Source organism: Panthera tigris, chromosome F3, assembly GCF_018350195.1.
Source record: "Panthera tigris isolate Pti1 chromosome F3, P.tigris_Pti1_mat1.1, whole genome shotgun sequence".
Taxonomy (NCBI): domain Eukaryota; kingdom Metazoa; phylum Chordata; class Mammalia; order Carnivora; family Felidae; genus Panthera; species Panthera tigris.
The window spans coordinates 178,416-197,566 of record NC_056678.1 but is presented as its reverse complement, the minus strand read 5'-3'; the positions used below and the strand labels follow the sequence as shown (position 1 = coordinate 197,566).

At 36.2% G+C, this 19,151-nt stretch overlaps 1 protein-coding gene and 1 pseudogene across 2 annotated transcripts in view; both read right to left on the bottom strand.

The window, feature by feature from the left end:
• The window catches only part of LOC122235897 (ankyrin repeat domain-containing protein 26-like), a 108,230-nt gene that overhangs the window by 25,332 nt on the left and 63,747 nt on the right, over positions 1-19,151 (bottom strand). The gene's annotated exons all lie outside the window — the stretch shown is intronic.
• On the bottom strand, positions 447-1,481 carry LOC122236000 (annotated as a pseudogene).

The window sequence follows — 19,151 nt, the reverse complement described above, 5'->3', positions numbered from 1 at the left end:
TCTCTCTGTCTCAAAAATAAATAAATGTTAAAAAAAAAGAAAGAAATATAAATAGTGCTGAGAAAAGTGTTGCTCAGTTAAAATTAGAGGCACAGCTAAATATATTGAAGCAAAAAGAGTAAACAGAATTTTCAAATGTTGCATTATCAATAGGTAATGCATTGTAATAGAGTACAATAGTCATGCTTTAGAGTGTATTTCACTGCATTGTAATAGAGTACAATAGTCATGCTTTAGAGTGTATTTTACTTTTATAGAGAAAATTTTCCTTAAGAGTGTTTGAGAAATAAAATGAAAGATAAAGGAATGTTCAACACATGGCAATATTGAATCTTACTTGATACTAAACTCAAAAAAGCTGGTGGGTAATTGTTACCAGAGGTTTCAAAAATATTTATTATTTACACACAGTAAACCTTTCAATGACATACAAATTAAAATTACATTTAAATGTTATATATAAATAAACACTCTATAATTTGAATGAAATCAAAATGATCATTATCAGAACTTATTAGCACCAACACACTGACAGTGGCATAGACATTGGGCACAAGCTTCTGGAAATCCAGAATGACTGTGTCATATGCCCATAAGAGAGTGGAGGAGAAGGAGATAATGACGCCCACCTAGTACATGACCACAAAAAAAAACTTGCCAACAGCAGGATGGTTTGGGTGGCCCTTCTCTCTGGGGAGACTCTTGAGGAGAGGTTGATGCTGGGAAGGTGCTGGCACTGCCTCTGAAGCCTGGACAAGAGAATCACAATGTACACACTTGAGAGCAGCATGCCTCCAACAAAGAAAACATCCCTGGATATTGAAAACGTGAAAAACAGTCCCCTGATGATGGAGTTTAGGCGGGAAAGTGAGCAGTGTTTACTGACACACAGTAGATTGCTCTGGGTCACATTAGAAGGAGTAGCAGTATACAAGATGCAGACACTAATGAGAGACAAACTGAGAAACCATAAGATGATAAAAGAATGTAAGATGTCCTTTTTGCACATATGTTTAAAGCTGGCCAACCAGGAGGTGCTAGGGATGATCATGATGGCCTTGAACATGCTGAGGAGGCAGGTGGTGCTCAAGGAGAGACCCCGTGTCACCCTTATCATGCAGAATAAAGCCATGCATTTGAAATCATTTAGAATGTTCAGTACTTCAAACAGGCCTGTAGACATTAAAAAACAGTGCAGTGAACAGTTTCATTATGTGGACAAAGGCCAAGTGATAGATGATCAGGACAGTTGGCTTAGGTCTGTGATCCAGAAGTAGCATGAAGATGTGGAAGAGAAGCAGGAAGATGTTGGCAAAAATTCCAATACGAACTTGTAAAAACTGGCCTGTCTTCGTACAAATATAATGGACGATATCATCATCACAGTGACAAAGAAAAAACATATTTTGTCTATATGAAAAATTAGACCTCACGTTATCAATGTCATTTATTCCTTTGTCAAAATCATCACCACAGATCATTTTTTGTTTTACTCAATTAATCATTAAGTCTATGTTGTATAAAGTCTTAGAAATAGAGTCTCAATATTATTTGTGCACCATTTGACTGTGTGTATATTATGTACATACGTATCTATATGTTATCTTTCTATATCTACCTCTCTATCTGTCTGTCTATATGTGTCATCTAAACTGGGAAGGAGAGAAGGAAAGAGAGGAAGGAGAGAGACACAGAGAAAGAGAGATCTCATATCCATATTAATGCCAGGATGATGTCCCCATTCCCCATACTCCCCATACAGTATATTCATTTCTTTTTTTTTTAAGTTTGCTTTCCTGTTCTGCATTTTCCTGTCTCATATTCAGCATCAAGAATCCTAATAGCCATTAAAGTTTGCATAGATGTTTGTATAGTTCAACTGTTGCACATTTTACACTAATGGGAAAAGAATTATGAAAGAAACAATTGGGGGGAAAATTATGCCCAGGCAAGTCTTCCATCACATACTGTGACATTTTTTCTTCTTCCTGCTTCCAAACTTAGAGACCATCATGATCGCGTTTGGTCTATCCTGTTAATTCAGCACAATCTCCCCTTAAAATTAGATAATTATTAATAATCTTTCAACAAAAACCTTAATTCTCATTGTCATACAACCTAATGATTCATATCAGGGATATGAAGATTTGCATACAAACATGTGAGAGGATGGAAATAACTATTTTATTACAAATCCTATTAACAAATTTTATTGACATTGAACCTGGCACACTCCCCTCTATTTTCATCATGGTGATTCATTTTATAATCTCTTTTTATATCAGTAGGGAATTGCTGAAGTTCAACTCTCAATTTTCAAGAGAACAAGAGGACAAACAACTAATATCCACTTTATGATGTCCACAAACTTGTTTTAAAATATTTTTATGGACACCTTTGCAGGGAAATTCATTTAATAAAAGGATACCCTCTCGTGCCATTAAAAAATCTCCAATAGGGGCACCTGAGTGGCTCAGTCAGTTAGGGTCTGACTCCTGATTTTGGGTGTGGTCATGATCTCAGGGTAGTGACTGATGTAAGCCTCTGCACTGACAGCTCAGAGCCTACTTGGGATTCTCTCTACCCTCTCTCTCCCCTTGCCACCTCTCACATACTCACTCTCTCAAAATAAATAAATAATCATTTGTAAAATTGATTTGTATAATTGGACATATTGGATATACACACACACACACACATATATGAATATATGCTCACCCTCATGTGTGTGTGTGTGTGTGTGTGTATATATATATATATATATATATAGGATATATATATATATAGGATATATGAATATATTGGAGATATATATTATCATATATATATGCTCATCCTCATGTCTCTTCAGGATATTTCCAATATCAGAATACTTTGTAAAATGTCATTGAACACTTTTGCAATTATCTTATCATGGTATTTGCCCTATATGTAGGCATAATTATTTTACTCAATTAATGTGATAAGAATATTTAGCTGTATACATATTTCATTTATTCTTCTATTGAAATGAGAGAGTACTCACCTTTGTTTTCAGTGAAGAAATTTTGAGAGTGAATATTCTTGGCTGAAATTCAGAATATCACTTGCTCTATAAAATTGCTGGGGTAAAAAATTGCTCTATAATCAATCACCTGATATATGGGATTTTATAATGCAGTAATTATACATTTGATTAAATGGCTGTAACTATGTTACCAAATAATTATTATGTGAGAAATTTATCAAAAAGTCAGAAACAAAAAACTAACTGTTGCCACAAATATATATTTGTACCACAGAGCACTTGGTTTATGCTGTCCTATTAGGCCCTAGAGACTAGAACTTATCTATTAGGCTATACTGCCTTAAAGGCACAATGATATCCAAATTGTAGGCATTATATTGCAGTGTCAGTAAAGCCACATTTGGGTGATGGCCACTAATATACATGTATAATTACTTAATAAGTGTATGAATGAAATATTTTATTTTATTTTATTTTATTTTAATTTTTAATTTATTATTTTTTTATTTTTTAACATTTACATCCTAATTGGTAAGCATATAGTGCAACAATGATTTCAGGAGTACATTCCTTAGTGCACCTTACCCATTTGACCCATTCCCCCTCCCACAACCACTCAAGTAACACTCAGTTTGTTCTCCATATTTGTGAGTCTCTTCTGCTTTGTCCTCTTCCCTGTTTTTATATTATTTTTGTTTCCCTTCCCTTATGTTCATATGTTATGTCTCTTAAAGTCCTCATATGAGTGAAGTCATATAATTTTTGTCTTTCTCTGACTAATTCCACTTAGCGTAATACCCTCCAGTTCCATCCACATAGTTGCAAATGACAAGATTTCATTCTTTTTGATCGCTGAGTAATACTCCATTGTATAGTATATATAAAACACTTCTTTATCCATTTATCCATCGATGGACTTTTGGGCTTTTTCCATACTTTGGCTATTGTTGATAGGGCTGCTATAAACGTGGGGGTGCATGTGTCCCTTCAAAGCAGCACACCACACCTGTATCCCTTGGATAAATACCTAGTAATGTAATTGCTGGGTTGTAGGGTAGATCTATTTTTAGTTTCTTGAGGAACCTCCATACTGTTTCCCAGAGTGGCTGCACCAGCTTGCATTCCCACCAACAATCCAAAAGAGATCTTTTTTCTCCGCATCCTTGCCAACATATGTTGGTGCCTAAGTTGTTAATGTTAGCCATTCTGACAGGTGTCAGGTGGGATCTCATTGTGGTTTTGATTTATATTTTCCTAATGATGAGTGATGTGGAGAATTTATCTGGATGTCTTCTTTGGAGAAGTGTCTATTCATGATTTTCGCCCATTTCTTCACTGGATTATTGGTTTGTTTTGGTTTTTTGTCTTTTTTTTTTTTTGGTGTTGAGTTTAAGTTCTTTATAGATTTTGGATACTAACTCTTTATCTGATATGTCATTTGCAAATATCTTCTTCCATTCTGTCAGTTGCCTTTTAGTTTTGCTGATTGTTTCCTTCGCTGTGCAGAAGCTTTTTATTTTGGTGAGGTCCCAGTAGTTCATTTTTGCTTTTGTATCCCTTGCCTCCAGTGACGTGTTCAGTAAGAAGTTGCTACAGGCAAGATCAAAGAGGTTTCTGCCTGCTTTCTCCTCGAGGATTTTGATGGCTTCCTGTCATACATTGTATGTACATACATACATACCTCAATGTATGAGGTCTTTCATCCATTCTGAGTTAATTTTTGTGTATGATGTAAGAAAGTGGTCCAGTTTCATTCTTCTGCATGTCGCTATCCAGTTTTCCTAGCACCACTTGCTGAAGAGACTTTTATTCCATTGGATATACTTTCCTGCTTTGTCAAAGATTAGTTGGCCATACACTTGTGGGTCCTTTTCTGGGTTCTCTATTCTGTTCCATTGATCTGAGTGTCTGTTCTTGTGCCAGTACCATATTGTTTTGATGATTACAGCTTTGCAGTATAGCTTGAAGTAAGTAATTGTGATGCCCGCTGCTTTCATTTTCTTTTTCAAGAACGCTTTGGCTATATGGGGTCTTTTCTGGTCCCACATAAATTTTAGGATTATTTATTCTAGATCTGTGAAAAATGCTGATGTTACTTTGATAGGGATTGCATTGAACATGTAGATTGCTTTGGGTAGTATTGACATTTTTACAATATTTGTTCTTCCTACCCAGGAGCATGGAATCTTTTTCTATTTTTTTGTGTCTTCTTCAGTTTCTTCCATAAGCTTTCTATAGTTTCATTGTATAGGTTTTTCACCTCTTTGGTTGGATTTATTCCTAGGTATTTTATGGTTTTTGGTGCAACTGCAAATGGGATTGATTCACTGATTTCTATTTCTGTCGCTTCATTGTTGGTGTATAGAAATGCAACTGATTTATGTGTGTTGATTTTATATCCTGCAACTTTGCTGAATTCATGAATCAAGTCTAGCAATTTTTTGGTAGAATATTTTGGTTTTTCCATATAAAGTAGCATGTCGTCTGCGAAGAGTGAAGGTTTGACCTCCTGGCTGATTTGGATGCCTTTTATTTCTTTGTGTTTTCTGATTGCAGAGGCTAAGACTTCTAATACTATGTTGAATAACAGTGGCGAGAGTGAACATCTCTGCCTCATTACTGACCTTAGGGGGAAAGCTCTCAGTTTTTCCCCATTGACCATGATATTAGTGTTGGGTCATTCATATATGGCTTTTATGATCTGGAGGTATGATCCTTCTATCCCTACTTTCTTAAGGGTTTTTATCAAGAAAGGATTCTGTTTTGTCAAATGCATTCTCTGCATCTATTGAGAGGATCATATGGTTCTTGTCTTTTCTTTTTCCGATGTGATGAATCACATTAATTGTTTTGGGGATATTGAACCAACCCTACATCCCAGGTATAAATCCCACTTGGTCATGGTGAATATTTTTTAAATGTATTGTTGGATCCAGTTGGCTAATATCCTGTTGAGGATTTTTGCATCCATGTTCATCAGGGAAATTGGTCTAGAGTTCTTTTTAGTTGGGTCTCTGTCCAGTTTTGGAATCAAGGTAATACTTACTTCATAGTAAGAGTTTGGAAGTTTTCCTTCCATTTCTATTTTCTGGAACATGTTCGAGAGAATAGATGTAATTCTTCCTTAAATTATTGGTAGACTAACCCTGGGAAGCCATCTGAACGTGGACTCTTGGTTTTTGGCAGATTTTTGATTACTAATTCTATTTCCTTACTAGTTATGGGTCTGTTCAAATTTTCTATTCCTTCTTGTTTCAGGTTTGGGAGTGTATATGTTTCTAGGAAGTTGTCCATTTCTTACAGATTGTCCATTTTACTGGCAAGTAATTGCTCATAATATTCTCTTATTATTGTTTTTATTTCTGCCGTGTTGGTTGTGATCTCTCCTCTTTCATTCTTTATTTTTTTATTGTGTCCTTTTCTTTTTCTTTTTGGTCAAACTGGTTAGTGGTTTATTAATTTTGTTAATTCTTTCAAAGAACCAGCATCTGGTCTCATTGATCTTTCTACTGTTTTGTTTTTGTTTTTGTTTTGTTTTTGGTTTCAATAGCATTAATTTCTGCACTAGTCTTTGTTATTTCCTATCTTCTGCTGGTTTTGGGTTCTATTTATTGTTCTTTTTCTAGCGCCTTAAGGTGTAAGGTTAGGTTGTATATCTCAGAACTTTCCTCCTTTTGTAGGAAGGCCTGGATTGCTATATACTTCCCATTTATGACCGCCTTTGCTGCTTCCCAGAGGTTTGGGTTGTGGTGTTATCATTTTTATTGACTTCCATATACTTTTTAATTCCCTCTTTAACTGCTTGGTTATCCCATTCATTCTTTAGTAGGATGTTCTTCAGTCTCCAAGTATTTGTTACTTTTCCCAATTTTTTTCTTGTGGTTGGTTTCGAGTTTCATAACGTAGTGGTCTGAAAACATGCATGGTATGATCTCAATTTTTGTTCTCACTTAGGGCTGATATGTTGTCCAGTGTATGGTCTATCCTGGAGACCATTCCATGTGCACTGGAGAAGAATGTATATTCTGCTGATTTAGGAGGAAATGTTCTGAATATATCTGTTAAGTCCATCTGGCTCAGCATGTCACTCAAAGCCATTGTTTCCTTGTTGATTTTCGGATTAGGTGATCTGTCCATTGTTGTGAGTAGGGTGTTGACGTCTTCTACTATTATGGTATTACTATTGGTGAGTTTCTTTAAGTTAGTGATTAATTGACTTATATACTTGGGTGCTGTCACATTTGGCACATAAATGTTTACAATTGTTAGGTCTTCTTGGTGGATGACCCCTTGGTTATGATATAATGCCCTTCCGCATCTCATGATACAGTCTTTATTTCAAATTCTAGATTGTCTGACATAAGTATGGCTATTCCAGCTTTCTTTTGTTGACCATTAGCATGTTAGATGATTCTCCATCCCTTACTTTGAATCTGAAGATGTCTTTAGGTCTAAAGTGGGTATCTTGTAAACAGCATATATATGGATCTTGATTTCTTAGCCATTCTGTTACCCTATGTCTTTTTTTTATTGTTTTAATGTTTTTTTTATCTTTGAGACTTAGAGAGACAGAGCATGAATGGGCAAGGGGCAGAGAGGGAGGGAGACACAGAATCCGAAGCAGGGTCCAAGCTGTCAGCACAGAGTCCAACATAGGGCTCAAACTCGCAGACCGTGAGATCATGACCTGAACCAAAGTTGGACACTCAACCAACTGAGCCACCCAGGTGCCCCTACCCTATGTCTTTTGATTGGAGCATGGAGTCCATTGACCTTTAGAGTGAGTACTGAAAGATATGAATTCATTGCCATTATGATGCTTGTAGAGTTGGAGTTTCTGCTGGTGTTCTCTGGTACTTTCTAATCTTTGGTGCTTTTGGTATATATACCAAAAATACCATATATTTTTCATCTTTTCTCCCCTCAGAGAGACCCCCTTAAAATTTCTTGTTGGGCTGGTTTAGTAGTCACAAACTCCTTCCATTTTTGTGTGTCTGGGAAACTTTTTATCTGTCCTATTTTGAATGACAGCCTAGCTGGATAAAGAATTCTTGGTTGCAATTCTGAAAGCAGCAAGGGATAAACGTGCCCTCACATATAAAGGGAGACCTATAAGACTCGTGACTGATCTCTCCTTTGAAACTTGGCAGGCCAGAAAGGCTTGGCACGATATCTACAGTGTGCTAAACAGAAAAAATATGCAGCCGAGAATCCTTTATCCAGCAAGTCTGTCATTTAGAATAGAAGGAGAGATAAAGGTCTTCCCAAACAAACAAAAACTGAAGGAATTTGTCACCACGAAACCAGCCCTACAAGAGATCCTAAGGGGGATCCTGTGAGACAAAACACCAGAGACATCACTACAAGCATAAAACATACAGACATCACAATGACTCTAAACCCATATCTTTCTATAATAACACTGAATGTAAATGGATTAAATGCGCCAACTAAAAGACATAGGGTATCAGAATGGATAAAAAAACAAGACCCATCTATTTGCTGTCTACAAGAGACTCATTTTAGATCTGAGGACACCTTTAGATTGAGAGTGAGGGGATGGAGAACTATTTATCATGCTCCTGGAAGCCAAAAGAAAGCTGGAGTAGCCATACTTATATCAGACAAACTAGACTTTAAATTAAAGGCTGTAACAAGAGATGAAGAAGGGCATTATATAATAATCACAGGGTCTATCCACCAGGAAGAGCTAACTATTATAAATGTCTATGTGCCAAATACCCGAGCCCCCAGATATATAAAACAATTACTCATAAACATAAGCAACCTTATTGATAAGAATGTGGTCATTGCAGGGGACTTTAACACCCCACTTACAGAAATGGATAGATCATCTAGACACACAGTCAATAAAGAAACAAGGGCCCTGAATGATACATTGGATCAGATGGACTTGACAGATATATTTAGAACTCTGCATCCCAAAGCAACAGAATATACTTTCTTCTCGAGTGCACATGGAACATTCTCCAAGATAGATCATATACTGGGTCACAAAACAGCCCTTCATAAGTTTACAAGAATTGAAATTATACCATGCATACTTTCAGACCACAATGCTATGAAGCTTGAAATCAACCACAGGAAAAAGTCTGGAAAACCTCCAAAAGCATGGAGGTTAAAGAACACCCTACTAACGAATGAGTGGGTCAACCAGGCAATTAGAGAAGAAATTAAAACATATATGGAAACAAACGAAAATGAAAATACAACAATCCAAACGCTCTGGGATGCAGCGAAGGCAGTCCTGAGAGGAAAATACATTGCAATCCAGGCCTATCTCAAGAAACAAGAAAAATCCCAAATACAAAATCTAACAGCACACCTAAAGGAAATAGAAGCAGAACAGCAAAGGCACCCTAAACCCAGCAGAAGAAGAGAAATAATAAAGATCAGAGCAGAAATAAACAATATAGAATCTAAAAAAACTGTAGAGCAGATCAACGAAACCAAGAGTTGGTTTTTTGAAAAAATAAACAAAATTGACAAACCTCTAGCCAGGCTTCTCAAAAAGAAAAGGGAGATGACCCAAATAGATAAAATCATGAATGAAAATGGAATGATTACAACCAATCCCTCAGAGATACAAACAATTATCAGGGAATACTATGAAAAATTATATGCCAGCAAATTGGACAACCTGGAAGAAATGGACAAATTTCTAAACACCCACACTCTTCCAAAACTCAATCAGGAGGAAATAGAAAGCTTGAACAGACCCATAACCAGCGAAGAAATTGAATCGGTTATCAAAAATCTCCCAACAAATAAGAGTCCAGGACCAGATGGCTTCCCAGGGGAGTTCTACCAGACATTTAAAGCAGAGATAATACCTATCCTTCTCAAGCTATTCCAAGAAATAGAAAGGGAAGGAAAACTTCCAGACTCATTCTATGAAGCCAGTATTACTTTGATTCCTAAACCAGACAGAGACCCAGTAAAAAAAGAGAACTACAGGCCAATATCCCTGATGAATATGGATGCAAAAATTCTTAATAAGATACTAGCAAATCGAATTCAACAGCATATAAAAAGAATTATTCACCATGATCAAGTGGGATTCATTCCTGGGATGCAGGGCGGGTTCAACATTCACAAATCGATCAACGTGATACATCACATTAACAAAAAAAAAGAGAAGAACCATATGATCCTGTCAATCGATGCAGAAAAGGCCTTTGACAAAATCCAGCACCCTTTCTTAATAAAAACCCTTGAGAAAGTCGGGATAGAAGGAACATACTTAAAGATCATAAAGGCCATTTATGAAAAGCCCACAGCTAACATCATCCTCAACGGGGAAAAACTGAGAGCTTTTTCCCTGAGATCAGGAACACGACAGGGATGCCCACTGTCACCGCTGCTGTTTAATATAGTGCTGGAAGTTCTAGCATCAGCAATCAGACAACAAAAGGAAATCAAAGGCATCAAAATTGGCAAAGATGAAGTCAAGCTTTCACTTTTTGCAGATGACATGATATTATACATGGAAAATCCGATAGACTCCACCAAAAGTCTGCTAGAACTGATACATGAATTCAGCAAAGTTGCAGGATACAAAATCAACGTGCAGAAATCAGTTGCATTCTTATACACTAACAATGAAGCAACAGAAAGACAAATGAAGAAACTGATCCCATTCACAATTGCACCAAGAAGCATAAAATACCTAGGAATAAATCTAACCAAAGATGTAAAAGATCTGTATGCTGAAAACTATAGAAAGCTTATGCAGGTAATTGAAGAAGATATAAAGAAATGGAAAGACATTCCCTGCTCATGGATTGGAAGAATAAATATTGTCAAAATGTCAATACTACCCAAAGCTATCTACACTTTCAATGCAATCCCAATCAAAATTGCACCAGCATTCTTCTCAAAACTAGAACAAGCAATCCTAAAATTCATATGGAACCACAAAAGGCCCCGAATAGCCAAAGTAATTTTGAAGAAGAAGACCAAAGCAGGAGGCATCACAATCCCAGACTTTAGCCTCTACTACAAAGCTGTCATCATCAAGACAGCATGGTATTGGCATAAAAACAGACACATAGACCAATGGAATAGAATAGAAACCCCAGAACTAGACCCACAAACGTATGGCCAACTCATCTTTGACAAAGCAGGAAAGAACATCCAATGGAAAAAAGACAGTCTCTTTAACAAATGGTGCTGGGAGAACTGGACAGCAACATGCAGAAGGCTGAAACTAGACCACTTTCTCACACCATTCACAAAAATAAACTCAAAATGGATAAAGGACCTGAATGTGAGACAGGAAACCATCAAAACCTTAGAGGAGAAAGCAGGAAAAGACCTCTCTGACCTCAGCCGTAGCAATCTCTTACTCGGCACATCCCCAAAGGCAAGGGAATTAAAAGCAAAAGTGAATTACTGGGACCTTATGAAGATAAAAAGCTTCTGCACAGCAAAGGAAACAACCAACAAAACTAAAAGGCAACCAACGGAATGGGAAAAGATATTTGCAAATGACACATCGGACAAAGGGCTAGTATCCAAAATCTATAAAGAGCTCATCAAACTCCACACCAGAAAAACAAATAACCCAGTGAAGAAATGGGCAGAAAACATGAATAGACACTTCTCTAAAGAAGACATCCGGATGGCCAACAGGCACATGAAAAGATGTTCAACGTCGCTCCTTATCAGGGAAATACAAATCAAAACCACACTCAGATACCACCTCACGCCAGTCAGAGTGGCCAAAATGAAGAAATCAGGAGACTATAGATGCTGGAGAGGATGTGGAGAAACAGGAACCCTCTTGCACTGTTGGTGGGAATGCAAATTGGTGCAGCCGCTCTGGAAAACAGTATGGAGGTTCCTCAGAAAATTAAAAATAGACCTACCCTATGACCCAGCAATAGCACTGCTAGGAATTTATCCAAGGGATACAGGAGTACTGATGCATAGGGGCACCTGTACCCCAATGTTTATAGCGGCACTCTCAACAATAGCCAAATTGTGGAAAGAGCCTAAATGTCCATCAACTGATGAATGGATAAAGAAATTGTGGTTTATATACACAATGGAATACTACGTGGCAATGAGAAAAAATGAAATATGGCCTTTTGTAGCAACATGGATGGAACTGGAGAGTGTGATGCTAAGTGAAATAAGCCATACAGAGAAAGACAGATACCATATGGTTTCTCTCTTATGTGGATCCTGAGAAACATAACAGAAACCCATGGGGGAGGGGAAGGAAAAAAAAAAAAAAGAGGTTAGAGTGGGAGAGAGCCAAAGCATTAGAGACTGTTAAAAACTGAGAACAAACTGAGGGTTGATGGGGGGTGGGAGGGAGGGCAGGGTGGGAGGGAGGGCAGGGTGGGTGATGGGTATTGAGGAGGGCACCTTTTGGGATGAGCACTGGGTGTTGTATGGAAACCAATTTGACAGTAAATTTCATATATTAAAAAATTAAAAAAATTAAAAAAAAATAAAAAATAAAAAAATAAAAAAAAAAAAGAATTCTTGGTTGCATTTTTTTTTTCTGATTCAGCACACTGAATATATCTTACCACTCTTTTCCGGCCTGCCAAGTTTCTGTTGATAGGTCTGCTGAAAACCTGATATTTCTTCCTTTGTAGATTAGGGACTTTTTTTTCCCTTGCTGCTTTCACGATTCTCTCCTTGCCTGAGTATTTTGCGAATTTGACTGTGATATGCCTTGTTGATGGTCGGTTTTTGTTGAACTTAATGGAGGTCCTCTGTGCTTCCTGAATTTTTATGCCTGTGTCTTTCCACAGATTAGGAAAGTTTTCTGCTAGGATTTGCTCACATAACCCTTCTACCCCTACGTCTCTCTCTTGCTCTTCTGGGACCCCTATGATTCTGACATTGTTCCTTTTTAATGAGTCACTGATTTCTGTAATTCTTATATCCTGCTCTTTTGCCTTAATCTCTCTCTCTTTTTTTTCTGCTTTGTTATTCTCTATAAGTTTGTCCTATATATCACTGATTCTCTGTTCTGTCTCATCAATCCTTGCTGCCTCTGCATCCTTCATGAGGGCAGCTCATTTATAGAATTTTTAATTTCATTCTATTTTTTACTTCTTTTATCTCTGCAGAAAGGGATTCTCATCTATTTTCGACTCCAGATAGTATTCTTATTGTCATGATTCTAAATTCTGGTTCAGAAATCTTGCTTGTATCTGTGTTGGTTAAATCCCTGGCTATCATTTCTTCATGCTCTTCCCTTTGGGGTGAATTCCTTCGTTTTATCATTTTGAAGGAAGAAAAGGAATGAATGAGGTAGAAAGTTAAGATTGAAAAAAAATAAAATTTAAAAATATTAAAATTTAAAAAATCAAACACACACACACACAAAAATTGAATAAATGATGCTAAATTCTGTGTGTTTGGTATGGGTGTTGAAAGAGGTTTGACAGATTACAGCAAAAAGAGAGGGGGAGACAAACAAAGCAAATCATTTGAGAATTGGAAAAAATGAATACACTGAAGTAGACTAAAATGAGATGATGGTAGTAAAATAGAATTTGAAAAAATCTACACAAATGTAAAGAATAAAGTAAAAGAAAATAAAGAAAATTAATAAAAATGAAACATAAATTTGAATCTTTTCCTTTCCTGTATTCAAGGAAAAGAAAAGAAATGAAAAAGAGAAAAACGATTTTAAAAAGATTGAAAGAAGAAACAAAGAAAAAGGAAATAGTTTGAAAATTATAAAACGTGGATACACTGTAGTAGACCAAAATAAAATGATGGAAGTCAATAGATTTGAAAAAAAAATACATAAATGCAAAAAAAAAATAGTAAAAAATTAAAGAAAAAATTTAATACAAATTGAAAGTAAAAATGAAATTTTTCTCTTTCTGAATTCAAGAAAAAGATAACAAACGAAAAATTAAAAAATAGAAAAAGAAAGAAGTAAAAAGGAAATTGTTTGAAAATTTGAAAAGGTGAATACACTGAAGTAGACTAAAATTAGATGATGGAAGTAAAAAATAATTTGAAAAAAATTTACTCAAATGTAAAAATAAATATATAGTAATAAAAATTAAAGAAAACTATTTTTAATAAAAATTGAAAATAAAAATGATTTTTTTCTCTTTCAGTATTCAAGAAAAAGAAAAGAAGTGTAAAAGAGAGTAAAAAAATAAAAAAATAAAATTGAATTGATGGACGTGCTAACAGATTGAAGTATGATTGAAATTACTTGGTCCTCCTCTAGAAGTCAGTCTATGTAGCGCTTTAGAGTCCATACACTAAGCTGGCAGTGAGACTTGAGTTCTTGGGAATGAAGTTGGCCCAGTTGGGTGGGGATCAGTGTAAGGGCTCCATTCTCCACTAGATGGCGCTGCTAGCCTACTGGGGTGGATTTTTGCAGAGCTCATGGGTGCTTATATGCATGTGCGGGAGCAGTGAAAATGGCTCTATCCAGCTATCCAGCCTGTTCTCCTGGATCAGCAAACACGCACCTGTCCTCTGTCTTCAGCTTTCCTCCACTCCCCATGTTTTCACTCTCCGTGACCAGGCCCCAGGCAGTACCTTTCCCCCAAGTTTTGTCTCAGATGCGACTGTGTTCTCCAGCCCCTTACTAACAAAGGACTGCGGCTTTGACCAGGAATTATCCAAGAAATTAAAATGAAAATGAAGAGCCATTACCTTATACCAATTAGAATGGCTATTATCAAAAACGAAGAAATAAAAAAGAGATGGTGTGTTTATAGAAAAAAAGAAAAGGGAACACTTGAGTACTATTGGTGGGAATGTAAATTCATGCAGCCACTATGGGAAACATTATAAAGGCTTCTTTAAAAAATTAAAAATAGAACTAAGACATGATCCAGCAATTTCACTTCTGAGTATATACTGAGAAATAGTATAAACAGTAATAAATATACACACATTTTCATGTGCATTGCAGCATTATTTACTGTAGCCAAAATATGAAAACAACTTGTGTCCATCAAGTAGATACATGGACAAAGAAAATGTAGTGCAAATTTGAAGGGACTATTATTCAGTCAAAAAGCAATCTTGCCTTTTAGAACAGCATGGATAGATGGGTCTTATGGGCAATATTCTATGTGAAATAAATCAGACAGAGAAATACAAATACCACATGAAATATTTATATATGGAATCTTAAAAAAAAAGGAGCTCATAAATACAGAGAATATACTGGTGGTTGCCAGAGGTGGGGGTATGAAAATGATCAAAAGGGGTAATGGGGGAAAAAGGTACTAATGCCCAGTTATAAAATAATGTCATAAAGATATATGATACAGTTAATAATATTGTATTGCATACTTTAACGTTGCTAGAGTTACCTTTTAACAATTCTCATCACACACACAGAAAATATAACTATGTATGGCGATGGGGGCAGGAGTTACAATGGTTTAAAAGTAGGGAGACCCTAAGCTTGTCTCATGCTTTGAACACAGCTAGATAGTTATCAAATAATTGTGAATGACAAAGAAATCAATCAGAGTCTGAAATGAACACTCAAGACTTCATGTAGAAAAGGGACCACCATTTGGAAGGTAAGAGATGCAGAGAGTTCCCCTGGGGACATATTCCTCTGAGTCCAGCCACCAGGAGGGAGCCTGCTTACAGAAGCTACAGCAAAGTAGTGTAAGTAACATAGTGCAAAATCTTAATCTTTCAGCAGTTTGTCACAGTGTGGGAAGTGCATGGCTAAGGGGCTCAAGTGGTGAAGCACGATGGAATCCCAGGAGTGGCAGTGTGGTCTGAGGATACCTTAGGTCACAAGAAACATAGATCATGCCAAAGTGCTGTGCTACTTCAAGGCATAAGAGAGGGGACTTGCTCCAGCTGAGGGCTACAAGCAGGGGTGCCTGCTTTCTGCTCTGTTATGCGTGAAACTGAACAGCAGCTTAGTCATGCAATTGTTTTGTTTGCTTTGTTCATTCATTTGTTTGTTTTGCAAAGGCCAGCAAAAGCATGGCCAGACCTCCCCTAAGAAGCAGCAGAAGTCCCTTCTGAGAGAATCCCTAAAATTTAAGTTTTGAAACTTAATGAGAAACATGCTTGAAGGAGTAAAAGTAGGATGGAAGAAACATACGAATGAATTAATGACCTAGAAGACAGTACTGGAAGGTAATCAACTGAACAAAAAGGGAAAAGAATTATTCAAAATGACAATAGACTTGGGACCTCAGTGACTCCATCCAACATAATAACATGTATTATAGGAGTGACTGAAGAGAAGTGGAAAGAAGTGGAAAATTTACCTTAAGAAATGATAGCTGAAAATATTTCTAATTTGGAAAGGTAAACAGATACCAGACGCAGGAGGCACAGATAGCTCCAAACTTAACAACAGCAGTCCCAAATCAAGATATGTTGTCAATAGATTTACAAATTACACTGAGAAAAACAACATCTTAAAAGCAGGAAAACAAAAGAAGTCATTGACTTACAAGGTAAAGCCTATAGGCTAGCTGTAGATTTCTCAACAAAATCTTGACAAGTCAGAACTGAGTGGTATGATATATTCAAAGTGCTCATTGGGAAAAATCGGCTGCCAAGTATACACTATACAGAATGGGTATCATTCAGAGTAGAAGGAGAGATAAAGAGTTTCCCAGACAAATGAAAACTGAATGAGTTTCTGACCACTACACCAGTCCTGAAAGACATAATAGAAGGGACTGTTTGAGACAACAAAAGAGATCGAAGTGACAATGACAAGAAAGTATCAGAGAAAAATTCCAGAAACAATAACTATCAATAAATATCTATCAACAAATATAAACTATCAACAAATAACTATCAATAATTTGCTTGAATGAAAATGGGTTTAATGCTCCAGTCAAAAGGTAAAGGGTTTCAGAGTGGATACGGATACCAGATCCACCTGAAAGAGGCCTAGAAGAGATGCATTTTCGACCTAAAGTCACCTGCATATTGAAAGTGAGGGGATAGAGAAGGGTGAATCATGTAAATGAATGTCAAAAGAAAGCTAGAGTATAAAAGTTTACATACAGAAACTAAACATTAAAACAAAGACATTAAAACAAGACATGAAGAAAGGCAGTACAAAATAATACAAGTGTCAATGCAAGAAGAAGACATAGTAATGGTAAATGGTTATGCAGCCAACATGGTAACACACAAATATATAAAATTATTAATAGCAAACATAAAGTAACTAATGCATTGTACTAAAATAAGTTTAGGAATTTTAAAACCCCACTTACTTCAATGGAAAGATCATCTGAACAGACAATAAACAAAGAAACAATGGATTTGAATGATACACTGGATAACAGATACATTCAGAACATTTCATCTTAAATGAGCATGCTCATGTAAGCATGCTACACATTCTTATAAAGTGCACACAGGGAACATTCTTCAGAATACATTACATACTGGTTACAAAACATGCCTCAACATATACAAAAGATGGAAATCGTACTATGCATATTTTCTGAAAACAACACTAAGAAACTAGAAGTCAATCACTAGAAAATAATTCTAAAGTGCACAAGTACATGGAGGTCAAAAAACATGCCACTAAACAATAATGAGTGAACCAGGAAATCAAAGTAGGGATTTTAGAAATGCATGGAAGCAAATTAAAAGGAAAATACAATGGTACAAACCTTTGGTATCCAAGAAGAGCGGGCATAAGAGAGAAGCATATAGCTTCTGATTCTGATTCTGATTCTGATTCTGATTCTGATTCACCATGATCAAGTGAGATTTACTCCTGGGCTGAAAGGGTGGTTCAATATTACAAATCAATCAACATGATACATCATATCAATAAGAAAAATGATAAGAACAATCTAATCAATTCAATAGACACAAAATAGTTGACAAGCATCCATTTAGTTTAAATGCCCTCATTAAACATATGTAGAGGGATCATACCTCAACATAATAAGAGCCATCTATGAGAAACCCACAGCTAATATTAACCTCAATGGAAAAAAAAAAAAACCTGAGAGCTTTTCCTCTATGTTCACAAAGAAGTAGGGATGTGAGTTCTCACCACTGTTACCTAACGTAGTACGGGAAGTCATACCCATAGCAATCAGAAAAAATAAAAACTAAAATTGAATAAAAATTAAAAAAATCCAAATTTCACAGAAAAATACCAGGTACTCTTTTTGCAAATAACAGGATAATATCTGTACTAAACCTAAAAGACTCTCCAAAACACTGCTAGAACTAACACACAAATTCATTAACCTTGCAGAACACAAAATCAATGTACAGAAATCCATTACATTTCGATACAATGGTAATGAAACAGCCGGAAGAGGAAATAAGCAATCAATTCCATTTGCAATTGCACCAGATATTTTATTTTTATTTATTTTCATTTTTTTAAAGAAAAAAGCAAATGCTTTATTTCTAAATTCTGTTTTCTTAAAAACAAACTTTTTTCATGTTAGAATAGCTTTAGATTTTTAGAACAGATACAAAAATTGTACAGAAAGTTGGCACGTACCCCACACCCAGTTTCCCCTGTTAACATCTTAGATTGCTATGATATTTGTTACAATGAATGACCAATATTGATACATTATAATTAAGTAATGCTTTATTAAAATTTCACTAGTTTTTCCAAAGAGTTTTCACCTGTTCCAGGATCCCATGCAGGACATGTTGCGCTTTGTTGTCATGTCTCTTTAAACTCCTTTTGGCTGTGATAGTTTCTCAGACCTCCCTTGTTTTTTGTTTTTTTTTTTTTCAATATATGAAATTTATTGTCAAATAGGTTTCCATACAACACCCAGTGCTCATCCCAAAAGGGGCCCTCCTCAATACCCATCACCCACCCTCCCCTCCCTCCCACCCCCCATCAACCCTCAGTTTGTTCTCAGTTTTTAAAATTCTCCTATACTTTGGCTCTCTCCCACTCTCACCTCTTTTTTTTTCCTTCCCCTCCCCCATGGGTTTCTGTTAAGTTTCTCAGGATCCACATAAGAGTGAAAACATATGGAATCTGTCTTTCTCTGTATGGCTTATTTCACTTAGCATCACACTCTCCAGTTCCATCCGCATTGCTACACAAGGCCATATTTCATTCTTTCTCATTGCCACGTAGGATTCCATTGTGTATATAAACCACAATTTCTTTATCCATTCATCAGTT